General features: G+C 45.6%; 1 protein-coding gene across 3 annotated transcripts in view; it reads left to right on the top strand.

Moving 5' to 3' along the window:
* AMPH (amphiphysin) overlaps positions 1–23661 on the top strand; it is a 1422934-nt gene that overhangs the window by 1082402 nt on the left and 316871 nt on the right. The gene's annotated exons all lie outside the window — the stretch shown is intronic.

Genomic DNA, 23661 nt, shown 5'->3' with positions numbered 1-23661 from the left:
AAAATATGAAGTGTGTCAAGTGTAGCACAGGTAAACATTTGGAATGAAGCATTCTAAGGGAGAGTAGTAACACCAATGCGTAGAGGGATTTGGAGCGTGATGTTCTTCCTGGAGTACAGCAGCTGTTCGTGAAGAGCGGTGTCTGGAGAGCAGGTCACATGCAAATCCCTGGACAACAGGAAGTCTTTGAAAGACCAGGCGACTGACTGAAGTTATGATGGTGGAGGTAGCCAAAGAAAATAAGAATGGTGGCGACATGTGTCATCCGTTGTTTCTTTGGCCGATGTCTATAAAGGGACCTGCGAACCGTATGGTGGCAGAAGCAACTGGCATGTGGAATGACAGGAAATGAGGGCATCCCCTATGAAGGCGTACATGAGTTCTCTTTAGCCTCATGGACTCGAAAGTAGAGAACATGTTCATCATAATCAACTTGTTTATTTCGGAATAAAAACATTCCATGAAGCACACATTCATATAAAAACAACATATAGAAAGAATCCGCTAGCGTTATACGTGTTGACACAATCCGTTAATTTATAATCAAGCAACAAGGCAGCTCGTTTGAATTGGCTAAGTTAATTATGGGGGTAGTTGACTCACACATTTTTGCCAACAGAACCAAGCTGAAAATACAACATCGGCAACAGCTATCACCCAAGCTGAGATGTCTGTGCTTTTTTAAAATGTCATAGCGCATTGGTGGTTCTTACACCCATGTTTCTTAAGATCCATCTCGTACGAGCTCGAGCCTATGCAGGGCAGAGTAACATAAAATACACTTATTTATTTATTTATTTTTTATTGTTGGTTAAGAGAACAATACACACAATCATAATACATCAATTCTAAAAAACCATTACAATCATCCTTGAAACTCTTCTAAATTGAGTGCTCCAATGAAACATGCAATTCCTATGTCTAATGAGGTAGTCTGACCCTCAAATAAGTGGTACCAAATGACATCCTCATCTAATTCCGGTTGAAGCAGAATGGCCAGTGGAGAAGAGAACTCCGTTATTTCATCAGGGGTTGCGGGGGGAGCTCAAGGATGTTCTCGCACAAGTAGTGAACCCCCCGAAAGACTGTTCAGAATTCATTGACCTTGTTGTTCAACTGGATCATAGGTTGCAGGACCGAAGAGCAGATCAAACCAGACCGGACCCTCGCCCTATGTATGTGCGTTCAAAGGACAATACTCCCCGAACAACGGAAGGTTCAGGAGAACCAATGCAAATCGGGGGGGTCAGATTCCCCCTTGACTAAAGCAGAAAGTGATAAAAGGAGACAACATCAGTTATGTCTGTACTGTGGAAGGTCAGGTCATTTCCTTAAAGAGTGCTCAATGAAGCCACCGAGGAGGACGGTAGGGGCCACGGACAAGGAAGATACCATCAAGGAATCGGAAAACTCCCCAGCCCGGCAAGTGTAGGGGTCCACTTGTCGAGCGAGGAAAGTGAACTACAGACCTTCCCATTTTTTGTGGTCTTGATCAATCACCAACAACCATCTTGGATGCACGCAGTAAGAGCGTACATAGACAGTGGAGCCGTTGGGAATTACATTGACCAGGATCTTGCGGCAAAGATGGGGCTTCCATTATGCCCTAAATCAACCACCGACACTGTTACCACTGTCGACGGCACGGAAATAGCTTCTGGCCCAGTATCCCAATGCACTGCAGCTTTAACCCTTCTGTGCCAGGATGGACACCAAGAATCTATCATTTTTTTACCTCATTAAGGCACCACAGTTCCGGTTGATTTTGGGAAAGCAATGGTTGGTAGCTCACAATCCTCAAATCGATTGGCGAGCAAAAGAATTGGCCTTTCCCGAGACTTGCGCCCACACATGTTATCGCCAAGAGAAACAACCAATAGACACCAGAACCTCCACGCTTGCGACTGTGGCAATCGGCACCCTACCAAATGAATACCAGGACTTTCAAGATGTCTTTCAGAAAGAACAGGCTAATACCCTGCAATCGCATAGACCATACGATTGCCAAATCGACCTCATACCTGGCGCACAAATCCCTTGTGGGCGAATTTACGCACTCATGGAACCAGAAAACCAGCACCTGAAGGCCTATCTTGACCAATACCTGGCCAACAGGTTCATCCATCCCTCGAAGTCTCCAGCAGCCAGTCCTCTATTCTTTGTACCAAAAAAGGAGGGGGACTTGAGAACGTGCATCGACTATCGCGCACTGAACCAGATTACCGTAAAAAATCGCTAACCCCTGCCACTGATCCCTGAAATGCTTGATCAAGTCAAAGATGCCCAAATGTACCCAAAACTAGACCTGAAGGGGGCATATCACCTTGTTCGTCTAAAACAGGGGGACGAATGGAAAACCGCTTTTCGCACCAAATACGGCTTGTACGAATATCAAGTAATGCCCTTTGGCCTTTGCACCGCGCCTGCTGCATTTCAATACTTCATGAACGATGTCCTACGGGAATTGATTGATGTCTGTGCTCTAGTGTACATCGACGATATCCTAGTATATTCCGCATCAAATCAGGACCACGTTAAACACGTCCGATCCATATTGGAGAAACTCCGTCAACACCAGCTCTATGCCAAGCTCGAAAAGTGCTCATTCCACGTCTCTGTGGTGGAATTCCTGGGCTTTATTCTCAGCCCGAATGGAATCCGAATGGATGTACACAAGGTAGATGCTATCCTGAACTGGCCATCCCCAAATTCTTTCAAGGGGGTTCAAAGTATGCTGGGTTTTGCAAACTTCTACCGCCAGTTCATCCCAGGATTTTCGCAAATCGTGCATCCCATCACGTCATTACTAAGGAAAAGCAACAAAAAGTTCCAGTGGACAACAGAAGCCGAGGAGGCTTTCCAGGAACTCAAAGCATGATTCACATCTGCCCCAATCTTACGCCATTCTCGCCCTGATCCCCCATACCTGGTGGAAACGGATGCCTCGAGCATGGCTATGGGAGCTGTCCTCTCACAAAGGACCCCGAAACGGGCCAGTTACACCCTGTTGCCTTCTGGTCACGTAAATTCACACTCCCTGAACTCAATTACGCTATCACAGACAAAGAACTCCTGGCCATTAAGTCAGTCTTTAAGGTATGGCGGCACTACCTCTTGCGCGCCAGACACACAATCACGTAATAACTGACCACCGGAACCTCCAGTACCTAAAAACGGCAAAGGCCCAATCCTCATGACAACTATGTTGGGCTCTTTTTTTTACTGAATATGACTACGTGATTACATTTCGACCAGGGGTGAAAAACGGGAAGGCCGATGCCCTTTCCTGTATGGGGGTGGAAGAGCAAGGGTATCAGACCCCTGACCCAATAGCAATCATCCCGAGTGACAAGCTCCTAGGAATCACAGCAAGCATAACTCATAAAGAATTACATGAAGAAAACCAAAACCTGATGAGTCCGGAGCATTTACAAGCATGGCGTGCACAAGGAGAACATTACATGATAAAGATCAGTTGCCCTACTTCAGGAGTCGTTTATTCTTACCAAACCAAGAACTACTAGAACAAGTCATGTCCGGTTATCATGATTCCTTTATCGAGGGCCACCCCGGAATCGCTAAAACCCTAGACAAGGTAAAACAAAATTATTGGTGGCCCACGTGGCGTAAAGACATTATCCAATTCATCCTATCTTGTGGAGTGTGTGCTCAAAACAAGTCATCCAAGCAGAAACCGGCTGGGCTATTACAACCATTGGAAATCCCACCAGCACCCTGACACACGTTGTCCCTCTTTTTTTATTACTGACTTACCACCCAGTAAAGGGTTTAACACTATTCTTGTGGTCGTGGACCTATTTTCAAAAATGGCACATTTCATTCCTCTTAAGGGGCTCCCAAATGCTTCCACTCCGGCAAAGGTATTTCTTGAAGGCATCGTACGGCTCCATGGTTTTCCTTCAGTTTTGGTCTCAGACCGAGGTACTCAATTCGTATCTAACTTCTGGAGAAAATGCTGCTCTATGGCCCAGATCGACATCTGGCTATCCACCAGTCACCATCCCCAAATGGATGGTCAAACTGAGAGGACAAATCAGACACTCGAGCAGTATCTGCGTTGCATGTTACACCAAGCTGAAAGAAGCTGGTTTGACCTATCAAGGATAGCTGAATATGCTTATAATAATTCCCTACACACCAGCACTGGGCAGACACCCTTTTATACCATGTATGGCAGGCACCCACGTACTTCTGAGTTGGACGTGCCTACAACCCTGGAAATGCCAGCAGACAAAACCTTGCACAGGACCATTTCTCAAACCTTTAAAAGAGCAGCTGAACACCTACTTCAAGCTAAGAATCGCCAAAAGAAGTTTGCTGATCAACACCGAGCAAAGGCCCCCAACTACCAAGTGGGAGACAAAGTCTGGCTGGCGTCTAAACACATGTCCATTAAAGGAGCCTGAACTTTCCGTCCAAGATACCTGGGTCCATTCACCGTCACCTCCGTGATAAATCCTGTGGCGGTCAGACTAGGTTTGCCGTCAAACATGCAGATTCATACTGTGTTCCACGTGTCCCTCCTTAAACCTGTTCAACCTGGGACCCGGATAGCAACGCCACCGCAGCCAGTAGTAGTCGCCGGGGAGCCAGAATTCGAAGTCAAGGACATCCTAGATTCAAACTACGTCAGATCCAAATTATACTACTTAGTAGACTGGAAGGGGTATGGTCCACAAGACAGGACATGGGAGCCTTGTGAGTACATCCATGCACCTCGCTTGCTTAGACGATTTCATCAAAACCATCCAACCAAACCAGGACCAGACAGAAGGGCCACCTTGAGAGGGGCCTTGGGGGGGAGTGCTGTCATGATTCCTGCCCCTCATGTCCCCAGCCCTCCAAGATGTCAGGCTGGAGCCAGGCCACGATCACCTACATGGCCCTCAAGGGCCTCTCCATCCCTCCAAAGAACCACTTGGAGTCAGACTTGCCGCTTGTGGCACCAGACTCACTCACTCCCATAGGATAACATTGGGGATTGGACTTGTAGTGCATTGATGGGGACAAGATGGATGCCCCCACATATTTCGGTTCCCAGAACTGCATGTGCGGTCTAGTCTTTTGGGTGTGGTTCTGCCCAGAGACACCTGGGATATCCAGAGACCCAGGCTGAGAAACATGCTTTGCATTTTCTGCACCTGCAACGTGACACTCATCCTGTTCGGATCGGTCTCCAGTAGGCCTGCATCTTTCTTCTGCGCTCAGCTCCTGCAAGAACAAGAACACTGTTAGGAACAGCCTTACCTTGCGACGCTTCTGCGCATCATTCATCGCTTCTTCTGTTCTGCGGGCATCTTCGGCGGTGTCATTCCCATCCCGGCACGGCACTTCCTAAGGAAAAGGGAAAAGAACAGAAAAAAGGCATTAGTAAGCATTCTGCAAATCTTCGCTTATTTTTAAATACTGTGCAAGCTTCAAACTCTTACCTGAATCCCAGCCGCTCTGGGGGAACTCTGTCTACGGAACTTCTCATCCATCTGCAAGAGGGAAAAGACACTCCAGGTTAGCGTGGAAACATCTAGAGGCACCGCATACCGTGCCTACCCACCGCATTTGTTCTTCATAACCGGCATCCACACTGAAAACGTTGCGGCACCTAAAAGACACAGAAAAATAACTCAGTTCAATGCTAATACGAAAGGGTTGCATCGCGCATCGCGCTCTCACTCACCTTCAGCGCTACTCATGTCAGCAGCACGCCGCCATCCTCGGTCACCAGCCATCATCTAAGGAAGGAAAGGAACAAAGTTAGAGAACTGTTCAAAAGACTCATTATACTTACCTGTCGGACTCTTGCCAGTGAAGTAACTAGGCAGCAACGAGCCCGCATCAATCAATGCGCCCCTGCGCTGAAAGCAGGACGGAGAGCATACCATCCAAGAAAACAAGGTGAGCTGTGGATCAAAGGGAAGGGTTGGACCCCGGGGAAGAAGGGGTTCAAGCACACAGAGACAATAGGGAGTTAAACTCTACCAATCCTGTCTTTCAGTCTACAGTCGAATAGCCTCCAGGGAAGGGTTCGAGGTCGTAAGAGGTCACAACAGGCTGAGTGACGTCCCCGTGGATACCAGGTGAGCGTTACACAACCCTACTTCCAAGATCAGGAGATCGTCAGCGTAGAGAAGTCTTCCCACTGGAATTCCAGCGATACTCGGACAAAAGCATCTCACATCCTCAATGGCCTCCTCAATGTCGGATATATATGTAGGCTAAATATGGCTGGTGCTAGTGTAGAGCCTTGTTTTATCCCTTTCGTTGTTCTAATTTCTCTCGACAGAGTACCTGCCCTGTTCCAAGGCTTCTCTCAGGTATGTCGGGCAACCCCACAATGTCAGTTTTTTCCAGAGAGTTTTTCTGTTTATTGAATCAAATGCATGGGCCAAGTCTATTGATGCAATGTATATCTTATTTTGCTTAGTGACTTTGGCCCTGCATTTTAACAAATTTATCAGGACCAAATTTAAAGCCGTTCCTGTCCCTTTTTTAAATCCTGACTGCCAGCGATCTTGATGGTTAGTTAGCAGCAACCATGCATTAAGGTGTTTCAGGAATATTGCTGAGAACAATTTTCCCACCACATCCAAAAGGGTGATAGGTCTATAGTTGGAAGGATCAGACCTATCGCCCTTTTTGTAGATCAGAACCACAATTGACTTGGTCCACGAAGTTGGTATTTTCTTTGTCGTTTTAATTTCCTTGAACAGAATTAACATAAAATCTGCCCAGTGCTCCGTATGTTTCTTTAGCATGGCGTTTGTCAGGCCGTAGGGCCAGCTGCCCTGGACGAACTTGCTTTATTTATCACAGAGAGTATCTCCTCCCTGTCAAATTCAAAAGTCCATGCTAAATTGGAGAGTATAACCTTCTCGTATCCTTCCCTTGTCTCATTAGACAATAAGTACTCAAAGTGTTTCTCCCATGTAGAGGCTGGAACTGAGTTTTCAACTGAAGAGGAACTGAAGAGGAATTCAATAATTTCCAGATCTCAGCTGTGTTTTTGTTGGCTATTAGACCTAGCATTCTCTCCCCGTCCGTTTGCAAAAGATGATATTGATGCATTTTTAACCAGTTTTTAAGTGATTGTTTCTCTTTTCTTATCTTTTCTCCTAAATCTGGAGACCTACCTTTCTTAAATTGCTTTATTAGTTTTTTATAGCCCTTTTCTTGTCATTTATGTCCTGATTGTAAACATGCTTCCTTATAAACACTTTTTTCATGCCTTTTCCTTCCTGGAAAATCTTCAAAGCCAGTGGATGTTGAAGCAGCGATATAGGTTCCCCGGAAACATCCTTACTTTTACCATTGATCAGTGACCAGGTCAACTTCTTGATATCACTAGAGGAGATTCTTAATTGATTAAGGCCTGGCATAACCTCAATACTTGTAGTATTGTGTATGTACTGGGCATGCCTACTTATGCCTTTATTGTGAATTCCCACCATCTCTAGCAAATTATGGTTGTGACTTCCCACCATCTCTAGCAAATTATGGTCGTTGTTTGCACACGTAATCACTTTGAAGTGTCCCATCTGTCACTGGAGGGTCTCTGAAGCAAATATATAATTGAGGATTTTGTTCAGGTCCCCACACACCAGAACATCAACATTGTTGTAAGTAATTCTAGTTTCATCGATGTAGCTCATGACAGTCTCTGAAAAGTTTACTGCTGGTGGGGGCGCGATGTTCCAGTAAAGATTACATATTAGTAAGTGCCATTTATAAGGATTGTACTTTTGTTCCAACAGCACGAACTGTATAAGTGGTGATGGATTCTGTACAGAAAGCTTTGTCCAGCCATTAGTTCTTTTACAGGCTGTAATTAATCCTGCCATTGGTCTTCCCACGTCCCCTTTAATGGCTGGGTTCAGAAAGACTTCGTATCCCTCCAAGAAGGTTCTTCGCTCAACCAGGTCTCCTGGAGACACAGTACATCATATTTCTCGAATACCAGTTCCCCTTTCCCGAAGAGGTGCGCAAAGCCCCTAGTGTTCCAAGAACAGATGGCCAAGTTCTGGAAAAGAGAGGCTCCTATGCACTGTGGGCATTATAATTTCCTGGCAAATGTACCTGCTAGCCAACTCCAGTCTTTCCTTGGACTACCTTGACGTATCCCCCCTAGTTGTTTGTAGGGAGGCAGCTCATCTTCCAAATCATTTTTCGCTTCCCACCTTGAAGCTAGGCTGACTCCTCCTGTCAGCTTCTCACCCAAAATGTTCTCTTGGCGGTGATCCTTGCCTCTAGTAGTAATTTTCTTCACCTGCGCCTGCTGAACAAGGCGGTGACAGTCCTCTTCATGGGCAATTTTCAATGCAGAGTCTGTTGTTTCCTGTTCTTTTAAACAAAAACCCATGGTAAGGAGTCTGTGACCTTCTTTATTTAAAATGTCTTTGGTTCTGCAATCCGATACATAGATCAGAACTCTGTCTAAACACTTTTCCTCTGAGAATTCAATTAACTGCAGGTCCCTAGATTGTATGTTCCTGAGTTCTTCCACAGTTCCAGTAAGTCTCATGATGTTGGTTCTGTTATGGACCAGATTATCGTTGGTGTTTAATACCCTTTTCTAGAAGGAAACAGGAGGGCAACCTTTTGCCAGTATTTTCAACCATCTTTGAGCCACTTACTTCCTTTACAAGTCTCCTTGTCTTTTCTGGTTCTACGTTTTGTATTCTTCTATTGCCAATTGCTCCAAATCAATATTGTCCTTTTTGTTACATTTGAGTTACCATTTATCTGGCGACTAGTTCTGAATTTCCTTTCTCTTGCAGAGTCGACTGAGTCGACAATCCTACAGTTGTGAGAAAATCTGACCTTAAGAGTTTTTTTGGAGGTACACTCTTGCTTATTGACTGGCGGCTGCTCCCCATCTGATTCCAAGGGCTGATCTCCTCATCGGAGAATTTTAATTCAGGCTCTCGGCTCTGTGAGTGGTTATCTGACACAATTGAGCAAATCGAGTCTGTCATCAGAGTAAGTTTATAAGTTTAGTACGGAGACATCAATGTCGTTTTCGAGGGCCTTCCGTTGGGCTTCAGATAGATGTGTCACGGTTTTTTGAACTGTCACGATTTGAGTCTCTTTCACACTTGCATTTACCACAGACTTGTTTAGTGCTCTTTCAAAGGTCTCTGATGCTTCTGGTCTTTTGATGTTTCGAATAATAGCCCCTGAATTTGTTTTCGTCACCTTCTTGCTAGACACTGCCCTTGCCCTGTTTTTCCCACTTCAAGTTGGGGATTAGCTGACTGTGTCTTAACCACTAATTCTTTCCCCGTCACTTTATTGGCTTGTTCCAATTTTTTTCTAGAAGCTAATTTCTTAGTGTGTGGAGAATCCGTCTTTTTTGTTAATCACTTGTCACCCTCACTTAATTTATCAAAAATGTTGCAGATCTTTGGTGGCGACTGAGTGCCACATATTGCTGCTTTGTTCTTGTCTGCCAAAAGTGCAGGTTCGTCAATTATTTGTGTAGCTTCGAGCGTAAGTGGGCTCGAAGTTGGTCTGGTTCCCTCCACCTCAATTCCAGCAACATCTGCTGTTGCAGAAGTCGTGGGTTCCATATATGTCGAGCCACTCATGTGAGTATTCCGTGATTTAATAATTTCCACATTAGCCCCAGTCAGAAACCCTTTTTCGTTAAGATCATCTTTACTCAAATTCTCCCATGCTAGTGGATGTTGGGGATGTGTAGTTAAGAAAAATCTTTCAGATCTTCTTTCTTTGTCTCGAATTACAGGCTCCAGTATGTTCTTCAAGATGTTAGTTGTTTGTTCCTTGTTTTTGTCCATATTAGTTTGTATGGCCGTAGTGAAGCCTTCTACATAGATCATTTTGCTGTGCAACATTGCAATCACTGTTGTTTGATCTCTTATCTGTTCATTTTGAGAGTCTCTATCAGCTTCATAAAAGGCACCATAATTAATGAAAAAGACGTAATTAATTTGGGATCGATTGTACTGCGGCTGTTCGGTTCCTCCTTACATTGTTCCACATGGGAGCCCCTTTAGCTGTACTTCAGCCACTGACTTGTCTCCACAACGTCCATTTACTTGCATCTCTTTTAGACCTGAGTCGTTTCCCGAGTCAATCAGCCCTTCCAGTGAGGTGTCTATACTTTGAGAAGTTTCCAATTGACCTTCTTTGCTACTAACCGCTGAAACAGTTGCAGCATTTTTGCCCTTTGCACCAGTTTCTATAATCGTAGGGACATTGTTCTTAATGTTCAAATTTCTTTTAGTGGGTTCCCAGTCCCACTCTTCAGTGTCATCTTTCCTATTATAATAAAATGCAATGGCAGCCATCTTGAAAAACACAATCCACTGCAATCCACCAGACACAGGACCTGGATCCACACACCACCAGCCACATCTCCAGCACAATGCCTAAGGCCATCAAAAAAGGTGCCTCCCGTCAGCGAAAGGTGCGCTTCTCGGAGGATGAGTTAAATATGCTGGCAGACACTCTGGCCCAGAATGGAGATGTGGTCTTTGCAGCAGACCTCAGACGACCTGCCCAGATTTAAAAAAAAGAAATATGGGAGGAAGTGGCCCAAAAAGGTCAGTGCAGTCCGCACCACCCCTGCACCCTCAAAGATGTTAAAAAAAGGTGGGATGACCTGCGTCTCCGTGTGCACAATATTCTATCGGCCAATCGGATCCAGGGTCTGGCTACAGGTGGCGGGTCCAACTCCCCCATAAAGCTCACCCGATGGGAGGAAACATGTGCCAGTACAATTGGCATGGAGGCAATTGAGGGAGTGGGAGACATGGAGCGTGGAGTCCTGTCATCGGCTGATGGAGTTGAGTGTCCACACAAACCACTGGAATCCAAAGCATGATGATGGGGCACAAATGTGACAGTGACATAAGGCAATGCATGGGCCATCACAAACACATGGACAAATCCTGTCTAGATGCTGTCCCCAGCACTGTCACATCAACATGCATACATCATGCCAATGCCATACCTGAGACACGCCCCACAAACAGCTAAACGGCATGTGTCACACTGCACGTAGTCGACAACACAAAGGCATGTCACACAGCATCCACCACCTTACACATGTGTGAACCTGACGTATGCCTAAATAACCCCCCATATAGCAAGCAACCTGTATGTCATAACTCCAAGACAGCAAATCATCAAATGTGTACAACTGCACGAATACCAATGTATGCATGATGCATGTACAGCCATCACTGATGCCGTGCCTCTCTCGATCCCCCACAGGCAGAGATTCCAACAGCGATGCTGAGGACACAGCTGCACAGGTCAGGACACCATCCAAGAAGGCCAGGGGCAGGGATGATGGCACCCGTCCATCCACATCTAAGGGAACAGGCAAACAACAACAGCCACCCAAGCCAATGCCAAAACAGGATGCCAAGGCACAGGGGTGGCAAAGAACTGCCGCAAAACCAACAGAAGCTAAAGTGGTAGAATCCACTGATCCTGAGGCAGAGGCAGATGGAACCCTGTCTGCTGCAAACAGCTCTGTGGGGATACTGCTGCCACAGCGCCCCAGAGTGGTGATGAAGCACAGTGCCAGGCTGAGGTATGCGTCCCTGCGGACCACAACCTGTCCATGGGTGTGATACCCACACCCAGCCCCGGGCAAACACCCCAGCACACCCCACTGAGCACCCCCAATAGCACCCCACTCAACCAGTCAGGAGGAGAGGCAATACAAGAGGCCTGGAGCCCCAGAGAGGACACACCTGCATTGGGGCCCTCAGAAGATATCCCATCCACCTCAACAGGCATCCGGGACGGAGAGTGGCGCATGGCACAAATGGAGGGGCGGCAGCAGGAGCTCACAGGGCTTGTGAAGCAGTATGTTTCTGATGGTGCCCTGACACAGCATGAGGCCTGTGAAAACACTGCGGCCAGGACAGGGGCCATGGAGTCAAGCACCAGGTGCATTTGTGAGGAGCTGTCAGCGGTGAGGCAGGTCCTGGGCAGGATTGCCCAGGCCTTGGAGGCTTAGTATCCTGCCCCGAAAGTGGAGCCTGCGGGCACGGCGTCATCGGCCAGCTCCACCCAGACGAGCCCCCTGCGTAGGTCTTCACGCACCACGCCTCGCTCTGACATGCAGCCCCCGGAGGCCAACAGAGGCTGCCAGTAGCAGGGGCAGCCTGCATGGGCAGACTAATTTAGACTCATGTTGCATACAATGACTATTGCACACCATGTGTGGGGGAGTTGTAGGGGGAAGTGGAGGGTGAAGGGGTGTGTAGGGCAGGTGTTTGGGGGAGGGGGAGGGAGTTTGTGGGTGAGTTGTGGGGGAGGGGGAGGGGTTGTGTGGGGGAATTGTAGGGGGAGAGAGAGAGGGTGTGTGGAGGAGTTGTGGGTGGAGCGGGAGGGAGTGTGTGAGAGAATTGTGGGGGAGTGGGAAGGGGTATGTGGGGGTGTGTGGTGGAGTTGGAGGGAAAATGCACTTTGTATATATCACATTTAATTCACCCATTGTGTACCAAAAAAATCACATGACTGAACATTGCTTATTGTGTATGTGTGCTTTATTGGTTTACAGTGCACAGTGTCCATGCACCCCCACACCCAGTGCCCAGAGTCCCACATCCAGGGCACCTTCTGCATCCATGTGTCTTAGAAATATTGGTCTATCACAGACTGGCGCACAGCACGTCCCTCCTGTGCATTGCCACATGGCTGATGTGCAACCCCTTCTTCTTCATCACCTTCATCCTCACCTGGTGGTTGCTGGTCAATGTCAGGGGCAAAGGCACGTTCCGTCGGATGCACATGTTGTGCAGCATGGCACATGCCATGATGATCTTGGCCACCTTCTCATGCCTGTACATGAGTGCCCCACCCAACCTGCTGAGGCAGCAAAACCGTGCCCCTTCAACAGGCCAAAGGTCTGCTCGATCACCACACGGGTACGGGTATGGGCCCGATTGTAGTCCTCTTTGTGCCTGTTCTGCGGGTACTGAACAGGGTTGAGGAGCCACGGCTTCAAAGGATAGCCAGCATCACCTGCATGGGAGCAAAATGAGGTATGTGTGAGTCAATTCCTACCATGACACCTGCACTTATCACTCTCATGCCTGCAGATATTTGTTGTTCACATGCACATGTCCCTGGATGTCTGCACACATTTTAATTTGCCACAATGTGTGCTGTTCCATGGTCTACGTGTGTGGGTTGCATCGTCCAGATGATGCAGGGTGTCCACTTCCTTGCTGATGTTCATGCACTGCGGATGCCTACCGCTGTATTTTCAATCATATATGTGATGTGGAGTGATTCGTATGTATTTTCACTAGCAGCATTGGCACAAGTTTCATCATGATTTGTCATTCATCAGTTAATATTCCCATGGTGACGTGTAGCGCTACTTTGGTGGTGGGCCAGTGACAATCAGTGTATCCCCTTGGTGGGATTGATTTGTGTGCACTCATGGATGCATGTCTTGTGTTGTGTTTTGCTGCAGTCATTTACATTGTACATACTCACAGCCTGTTGCTGCATTGTGTTACAGAGGGTAGGGTCTGATGATGTGCAGTGGACGTGTTGAGGGATGTGGGCTGGTTGCAAGTCTGGCATATTGGCATTAGTGTGCAGCTTCCATCATTTCTATGACGTTTAGGTGTCATGTTCAGTTTGGGATGTTTTGGGGCACAGTGTTTTACAGTATGGGCATTGTCCAGTCACCACCCCAATCTCACCGGGTGGTGTGTGCATCTCCCTCCCTCCCCCATTACACTACCATGTGCCTGTCATGCATCTTACCAAGCAGCCAGGCACGTCGTCCAGCATGTCGCTCCATGTAGCGTGGTATCATGGAGTTCCGCAGGACCATTGAATCATGAGTTGATCCGGGATATCGGGCACAAGAATGTGTGATGAACTTGCTGGAGTCACATACCACCTGCACACTGACAGAGTGATATAGCTTATGATTGCGGTACGCCACCTCCATGGCATGTGGGACCCCCAATTCCACATGGGTGAAGTCGAGGGCACTGATACAATTTGGCATGCCTGCCAGTGCATGGAAGCCAATTTTAGTGTCAAATATCTCCTGGGCAGTCCATGGTAGGGATATGTAGTTGTTTGTGTGCTTCAGGAGGGCATCCAGCACTTGGTTCAGCATGCGTGAAAAATAATATTGTGATATGCCATGCCTCTGCCCCGCTGTGTGCTGGTAGGTGCCTGTGGCCAGGAAGTGGAGCACAGACACTACCGTCAGTAGAGGGGGGATGGCGGTGTGGATTTCAATCAGACTGACAAGGTTGTTGTGTTTCATGTCCACAGTGGTGGGGATGGTGTCCCAGTCCAGGTGGTACAGGGTGTGGATCTGCACAGGAGTTAAGTTGAAAGGACTGGCTCTGATGCGAGGGATTGGAGGCTGCCTGCATGGTACCACTGGCTGTACTGGTGGGACTTGCTGGGCCTGTCTCGCCCTCCTTCTCCTCCTGCATCTCCTCTGTAGTGCCTGTTGTAGTTGTTGCTCATGGAGTAGCAATGCAAGCATGTCCTCCAGCCCCAATATCGCAACTGCAAGTGAGATCCTTTTTGGTGTGGGAAGGAGTGTGTTGTGTGGGTTTGCTCTTTTGTGCTGGGCCAGACTTCATTGCCTCCACCTGTGCTGATTATGTACACCTGTGGCAGTTGGAACACAGCACATTGCTATTAGCGGGTGAAACTTGCGATGCCGGCATCGCAGTATCCCTTATTACCGCCTTTGTGATGCCGGTAGGTGCATGTCCGCGTGACTTGTGATGTCCTCCTGTTAGCAGCATCCCGGTATTGCCGACCCAAAGGTGCCGCGTGCCCACGCGTATGCCAGTACGGAGGAGCACGGTCTCAGCGGTGACGCTGATACCGGGTTGTCGACTCGTAATGGGCCGGAGCGGTATGTAGTGCCGGTATTCCCTTACCGGCATCGTTTTTCCATTACCGCAAATCTCGTAATGAGACCCAGTGTGTGTATTCCTTAGCCTCAGGTTTAATGCCTTTAGTGTACTCCCATTGGATGAGGCAAACCTTTGAATTGATTGTTTAATTGTCGTCCCATTACAAGCCTAGGGAAGGAAGTCCTTAAAAGGTTGGATACCAATTGTAATCCTGTTAGTGTCTGGTGCTACTATTTATTTATTTATTCATTACATTTATATAACACACAGATAGCCCAGGGGCATTGTGGCACTGTTACTTGTAAGGAAAACTTAGTTACAATGGGTACAGGTTGTGCCTTGGGTTACAGTGAGGCAGTGACCTGTGATCAGATATAGGTGGTGTCATACCACGTAATGCATCATACATGATATTCATGAGGGCTAGGCGATATGTTTGTTAGATGAACAGGGTTGTTTTCAAGGCTTTCCGAAAGGCGGCCAGTGAGGGTTCAGAGCGCAGGGAGCTAGGGAGGGTGTTCCAGTGTACGGCAGCGAGGTATGGGAAGCTGGAGCCCCCTGCTCTGGCTCTTTTTACCCTTGCTACTGAGAGCATGCTGGCATAGGGTGACCTAGTGGGTCTTGCGGAGGAGACCGGGTGGATCCTCTGGGAAAGGTACATTGGGGCGGCAAGATGGACACATTTGTGGGTGATGCTTAGCGCTTTGAATAAGATCCTTTCCTTTATGGGGAGCCAGTGGGATGCTTTTTTTTGGCAGCGGTGATGTGCTCTCTCTTGGCAATGCCTTGTGCAGCACGCAGGGCTTGGAGCTTCTCAAGGTTTTTGTTGGAGATCCCTAGTCACCTTACAGTTCTTCCTTCTACTTGTATAGTGCCCAACATTGTTTATTGAGCCTCTGAGCTTACAGTGCTTAATCAATGTTCTCTTGTAATTTTCCAAAGATAACGCAATAACCTTTTAACTAATTCAATTCTTTATGCTATGTTCCGCCCCGGATACTACCATTAATCAAGCCCGAACCATTCAATTATTCAGGAACATAATTTGCATATCCTTCTTGGTGACCCTCTTAACTGTATTTTAATCATGCTTGCACTGCAGTCGCCCATGGTTTTACCATATGTGACTTGAATTTGAAATCCAAATGCAATATTTTGTTGCTGTCTGTAATAATACGTTTAGAAGGTCGAGAAGAATCATTGAACTAAGTTTAATGATTCTTTTCAATCTTCTAAACGTACTATTCCCGCCTGAATATTTTCATATTGATTTCAATAGACTGGACACAAAAGTTAGTGGCTTGTTCATTGTATTTACAACCATTGTTATTGTGCAACAACTGTAGTTGTCTTCTTTTTCTTGAACTTTTATTCGGTAAATTAAGTTTGTCACCCTGTGAGACCATCACCACTGCATTAATTGACCATCATCCAAATGTCTCCACACATAATTTAGTGCAGTAATTTAATGATTTTTGACTATCTTTTTTTTGGGTATTATTATGTTTACGCACATCATAAAAGAATATTAGAAATCCACAGTTTGTACAACACAACTCCTAAAATGCACATAGGGTGACCAACCCTCTTCTTTCTCGAGGGGCGCCTGCTACCTTGTATTTTTGTAAGGAACCTGGGGTTGGTCACCCTAAGTTACCTGGGGGAACCCTGACATTGACCCCTTGCTCACTGTGCTCAGAGAGGCACAGCTCCTCCTCACTGATGAGGCCCAACAAGGCTGAAACAAGTGTCTGAGGTTGCTGTTGGTACTCTTGTTCAAAGGAGGTTTGCTTGGCATTTCGGTGCTGGACTGCCCTTGTGGGCGGGACAAAGACTGATAGGCAAATGGATATTCCTATCTTGTGAAAAATACAGTGAGCTAAAAGCGATGGCTGCAGACTTTCAAAGTGGGACAAATCCACAGAACAGGTTATCGTGCCATGTTCTTTCTAGAGCCCATGTTCTTTATAGAGCGGGGCGCCTGCTACCTTTTTTGTATTTCTGTTATTAGTTTCCCCAGATATATTTTCTGACTCGTAGAAAAATGCAGTGCAGTGCGTCATCAAGTATTTTACAGTTTCGAGCTCAACTTTATCCTCACAAAATCGAGAGTACGCATCTTGATCAGTATTAAGTATTTCTCTTAGCATAACATTTTAAGGATTGTATAAATTCCTTAGAAATCGTAGAAAATCTTCACATTTATAGCGACTAGGAAAGTAAGGAAAAAGGAGCAAGCGTCCCTAATGTGCATTTCATGTGGATTCCCTCGGCTGTTATAAGGTGAAGAGAAATCTTGTCAGGTCTTTTCTACAAGATTTGGAAATATGCTGTCGAAGGCCTGAAGTGGACTGTTACTGGAATACCCACTGGGTGTTATGGGAGCCGGGAACAGGTGGGGCTTATGGTAGACGAAAGTATGCAGCAAATGATTGAGCAGGGTTGCCAATCAGCAAAATAATACAGATTGATCTCCAAGGCATGCACTTTAAGAGTTGGGTAGAAAATGGCGGCATAGCAATGAAGACTGAGGGCAATGGGAAGATCAGGCTGATCTGTTTGGATGCTCTGTTTTGGTGCTGTCACTTGAAGTGATGCAGAGCCGGACAGCTATGCGTTTAAATAGGTGGTCTGTGGCGGAATGCTTTAGAATTTGTTGACCTTAGACAGAAGCACATCATAATATGAGAATTAAGTGGAGACATGTAATGTGAGAAATATCAAGATAAAACGTGTTAATATCCCTAATCACTATGTTGGCTCTACATGGACTTTAGGGTTACTTTCAAAACCATTTGCTTTAGCCGCAGGGCTCACTGGGACACCGGCACTTACTACCTCAAACAAATGATTGCAAGACATTGCTGTCCTACGGGACTCCTCTGGTCTTGGGCCCTGATGCCCCTTCTGTGGAACCTTTCCTATCAGTTCTTTGGCATGCAGGAGGACATGTGCGATGGTGACATAGGGCAGACTTCGAAGCCCCTGTCCACAACAATCAGTGAGGCACCAAAGACATTCCCATTAACTCTCGAATTTTGTAGCCTTTCTGGACTCCCTGGGCCCTGCACCTTAGGGCCCGGCAGGCTTCTATTCTGCAATTACTTGCTTCCCAAAACTCAGGAGAGATTCTCCTGTTCCTAAGACTACCAGACACATTGTGATGCTAGTAGTGGCCCTTTCCTTTTCTAGATCCTCCTTGAACCTATTTATTCAAACCAATAGTTGGTGGGTTGTTGGGGTGGGGGGACGTTGATCTTTTCCTAATTCACAGGACATTTAGCAACCCATATCCTGTGACGAAATATCGACCATTTAATAAGGCCTGCATAAGAACTTCTTCCTGTGAATAAGGGGTCAAATTGGAGACTCTGGACAGTTTCTGGTAACTGTCTCCCTGTGCAATTGGCACAGGAGGAGTTACACAGGACCTATGTATTTATGCCTGTAGTGCTGTCTCCTCTCCAGTGTTGTGGTGTCATTCCTCTGTTCTTCAGGGGCGTAAAAATCACTGGAAGGAGGCATCTTCCTATGGAGTCCGGGTGCACTTCCTCCAGGTTCCTAAGAGTGTTTCCTTGCCAGACAATAACCAGAGAACTTCTCAATTTCAACAGTACCAAAACAACAAAATGCTGAATACAATGCATATTTAAAATGTACAAGTGGAAAACTGCATATGTATTTCACTTAAAATAGAAAATACTTATCTCTCTGTACATTCTCTGTGAAATAGTGAAGACATTGTTATTTGGGCACATGGATCCAACTCTGTGACACACTAACTGCCATGCCTGAAGTTTTTAGTGATGATGTATTCAACTGCAAAAATCATTCAGCTAATATTTTGCGAGCTGTGGTTAACCAAAATTCCCAGCATAACCAACTAAAATTAAGGGTACTCATCAAAGTCCCAAAAGAAAATTGTCCCTAGTCCAAATTCTAGAAGCTAGCTAGTCCCTACCCCTTAGGAACCAATATAACAGAAATAAGGGAGCACAAAGCAATGGCCTCTGTCTTAGGCTTCTTCCCGGCCCAATCACTTAGATCTCCTTCTCAGGATGTTTAAATGTTCACCAATGTTCTGCAGTACAAGTGGCAACCCCTCTGTAAGTTTGTATGCCAAACCTGGATTACATATAGTACCTTCTTTCCAGGAAGAAAGGTATTATTCATACGATAAACCCATTTCTGACTTAGGGCTTGGCAATGTTTTCATATGATACTTAATGACTGGAACCCTCCAGGTTCTCTCTTTCTCCAGTTCGGACTGCCTCTCTGTTTCTCAGGGCTCTCAAAAGCCCAGTGGCCCTCTGATAGGTTTGCTTTATCTCTCTTCAGGGTTACCTGGCTCCTGTAACCCTTGCAGCTTTCCCAGCCTAGAAAGTCTCTCGGTTTCTCAGGACATTCCAAAGTCCTATGGCCCTCTGATAGGCTTATTGTATCTCTGTTTGGATGTATTTGTCCCTCGTAACCTTGGTGGCCTTCTCAGCCTCAAATATTTGTCACGACTCTCCAAAGTCCTCTGAGGCTTCCTTTATCTATGGTCAGGTTTGCCTGGTTCCTGTAACCTTTGCTGCTTTACCAGCCTCGAATGTCTCTTGGCTTCTGAGGGCCCCCAAAGCCCTGTGGCCCTCTGTCCAGTTAGCTTTTGCAGGGCCTCGATAGGGCATCAGCTTGTTTGGATTTTCTCGGTGACCATAACCATTGTGGCTTCTCCAGCCTTGAATGTCTCTGTTCGCCTCTCCACACGGTATTACCTCTTCTGGAGCATGTGCTTCCCTTCTGTTGTTTGGCTCTGAAGCTAATATACTTCTCAGCGGAGCTCGGCATTCCGGGCTCTCCTCGGCACTCGGCGTCAGTTAACCACGTGGTCATGCCTGGTGGCTGGTTGCTCCACTGTCTCTGTCTCTCTTGTGACCCTGGGTTCTCGGTCAGTCATGATACTAGCCTTGCAGCGTCTAGCTAGCAATTTTCTTGTTCTCCACAATACCGCTGGCTCTGTGGTCTAGCATTACCCCACACCTCCAGGACACCCTCCTGTCAGAGACTCACCTCTGCTTAGGATATTCTCTCTCCGATTAAATGCTCCTCATGGTTGTATGTACGTAATCAGAAACAAAAGAGGTGTGTCGCTGCTCTTTGACTGTGGTGCTCAGGTGATAATCAGCCTTACCTGAAGCCAAAGAGTTTTAGTAAATGTCACTGTTTGGTGGATTCAAGACAGAACTAACAGTCTTTCCAATTCCCAAATAAACAGATAACGTACACTGAACCGGGAGTTCCTTATCGGAATGGGAGTCCTTGTCCCCAAAAGAGGGGTCACTCCCCTAGCCTCAAGGGGAGTGGCTCCACTCTGGGGAGAAGGGACGAATGGTTCAGATTCGTCACAGAGCAGAGTTTGTTAAAGTTCAATATTTGAATATGTGTGGGGGTTCGAATATTAAAGTGGTAGTGCTAAAATGTGTAGCTTAACCCCAAATAAAAGCTCTGATCTCGGCGTTCAACTTGTTTAGTCAGACTAGTCAGTCAGATAACATTCCATCAGGGACGTCCCACCTTATTTTGTTGAGTTTTTGTTGATTCTTATGGTCCCTAGCCTTTGTTTCTCCCTGTTACCATGTGCAATATTTAGTTTTACCTTTTCCGTGCTACTTGTATTTCACCCATAAGCCAACACCACTCCACGACATTTTATTGGTGGAACTAACTTTTGTATGTGATATTTCTGTATTTTGAAGGCCTCATACCAAAACTACTGATTTTGTGCGGCCATCAAATGCAGAAATATCACACCTCTGGGTGGGCTTTCAAACCCTCAAACCCATGGGTATCCAATCCCCCACCCACCCTCGCCCGAGCTCGTGGAATTTTGTAGAAATCAGGAGATTTCATCACGCAAAAAAAGCCTTTTCCTGATCTGCCGCCTTCCTTCCTCTTCCAAACGCATTCCCAGCAATCCCCACAACAGACACGCTTACACAAACACACTCCCATTTACACGCTCCTCCCTCCTTTCCCCATCACAAACATTCCCTCTCCTCTCCCTCATAGACACAAACACACCTCAAAAACACTTACCTGGTTCCTGAGATGCCAGTGACTTCCATCTGTCGGGATAGCTGGTCCTGTCAGCCTCTGCGCACACTCCTGTGCGTCCAGGGGCATGGCAGTTCAATTTAGAAAAACAGCTCAGAGCGGTCTCCGAGCTGTCTTTCTAAATCGCCCAATTTCTATTTTGGTCTCATTGTTGTCACAACCATCTATTTTTGTCTTCCTAAACAGCAATCCCAACATATTTTAGGACCGGTATGATTATATAAACAAACTCAAATCCAAGCATATGCGAGGAAGGTGCTGCACAGTCTGAGAAAATAAATGGTGTCCTCCCAACAATATTTTGAGCACACATCATTCGCCATTACGCTTTTTACCCATTCATTAACCACTCATGCCCATTCTAATTCCTATGGTCGATCCCACCCACTACCTGCTCCTCCCCGCATAAAACACTGCCTTCTGGGATGTGGTTGAGCTATCCCTATACTGCATCTACATCAAACATTGTGCTGTTATGGGTCAGGTAGTATCGTCACTAACCAGTCTTCTGCGAGTTAAGGGCTTAATTATAGCTATCAAATAGCTCCTTGTGTAATAAAAAGTCTTCTTAACCAATTGTGCCTTAAGCAATAAGTGAGTCATTATATCTGTGCCTTGCCCTATATTCCTAGTAAAGAAAAACATTGGCATAGCCAACAGGTTCACCTTGTACATAGTACTCACACCATTTGCCAGATTGTGCCACCTTATGATCAGTTAGCACCAGTGGGGCATTGCCTGGGAAGTGCCTATCCCATGTCTACACAACATTGCTGTCTTTTCTAATGCTTGTTTTTTATTTTGTCTTGGCCTTTTCAACATTACAACTACCTAATCTATCTTTAGCCGATTGCCAAATATTTTTATCTAAGTATCAATAAGTCATAGTTCCTACTTTGGCCACTTTTCTAGCAGGGGGCTCTTGAATATAGCATTTTGGTCTTCTTGTAAAGATATTGGATGTGTAACTGATTAGTTAGAGGTAAAGAGATGGTTAACCTTGGCTTGCCTAACAACCTTACCAGGTCATATTGTTACCTCAGCTCCTCTACCCTCTGGATTTTTGCAATGTCAGTAAATATTCCAGAGTCAAACATTTTGGAAGCAAATAGTTAAGCAATTATTTTACTTGACTGAGGATCACGGATAGTATAGCTCAGTGACTACATACTCGTCTTGGAATCAGCTCGTCTTGGCAGAACAACACAGGTTTGAATCCCGATTCTGTTCTTAGAAACCTCTTTGGTATTAAGGGTGCTATAAAAAAAAAACTATTTTAATTACAATCAATGTATTGTTGTCTTTAATGCACATCTCATTCCTTTTAACTCCCAGTTTTAAGGATACCTTTTCTGTCTGAATGTGTTTCTCAAAGTTTCTTATGAACTGATTGTCTAAACCACTTGATTCCACAGATACATTTGATGCGCCCCAGCAATTTGGCAAACACGAACATTAGGCGTAAATGTGTCCTCTCCACTATGTTTGTGCTTGGTGAAGTTATTGGATTGGATTACAGAAATGAACTGCTTAGCGAATATTGAGAAATTTATATACAGAAAAATGGGGAAATTGAGTTTATATACAAAGGTCTGGGGAGCTTTTTTGAGTAGGTACTAGTTCATCGTTAAATTCTTTCTTTTTCTATTCCTACATGTTTATATCCTTTATGCTGTGCTATGATATTTTGTGATTTATTGTTCAGTCCTGTTCTAAGTACTAAAATTTAAATAAAGAATTAAAAAAAAAAAATAACTAGTTCTCTTTATGACATTCGACCATGTTACCTGAAAACAAATTTTGCAGTGAACTGTGTTGTGCAATAAACGTGTCAACCGACCATGGAATATTCTAGGTCTTCAATTGAAATGAATGGAAAATTGGAATTTGCAGCATTAGCCTTAAATTGTATGATTTCACACCATACATTTTTCGATGTCTAAATACTTTCACATTTATTTATTTGATTTTTTATTACACACTTAATCCTGTATCTGAGTTCAGATTCTAAGCGCAGTTGCGGGGTTCAAACCTCTGTTGCTCTTCGTGGTCTTGCTTCCAAGACGAACACATTGCCTCTGTGCTATCCTCCATTCACAACTGGCAGCAGGATTCTGGCTACTACATGGTAAAGATATTGGGGCTGATTCATGGAATTATTTGCGCCGAAAAACAGGGATTTGCGGGCAGAATGGCGCACAAATCCCAGTTTTTCGGCGCAAATAATTCCATGAATCACTCCCATTACCTGTTAAAAACAGGACCTTAAATAACAGTAAAATGTATCTAAGAGATGGTCCATTTGTTGGAATAAGATATGAGGGAATAATGGCAAAAAAATGACTTCAGAGAGAAAATGTAATTGGTTTATGAAAGATTGTGAAGCATCTGTCTCTCCTTTTATATATTGTGTGGTGGTGGTGGTGCTGTATAATAAAACTGTGGTTTTTAAAGAAAGCAGGTGCACACATCTAAAATGCAAATATTCCAGTTAAAGTCTGAAGATAACTGGGTATAATAACATCTGTGTTGCCCATAGAGAACTTAAAGGAATGCTGCTACAGCAAAGACACATCTTAGAAAAACAGAACTCCAAATGATGGGCCCTGTTGAGCATTAGTATTTTCCATAGTGTTCAGTAATAGACATTCACTACTTTTAG

Source organism: Ambystoma mexicanum, chromosome 5p (assembly GCF_040938575.1).
Source record: "Ambystoma mexicanum isolate Mex_15411 chromosome 5p, UKY_AmexF1_1, whole genome shotgun sequence".
NCBI classification, from domain to species: domain Eukaryota; kingdom Metazoa; phylum Chordata; class Amphibia; order Caudata; family Ambystomatidae; genus Ambystoma; species Ambystoma mexicanum.
The sequence above is the reverse complement of the archived record's forward strand: the minus strand, read 5'-3'. Positions and strand labels throughout refer to the sequence as shown.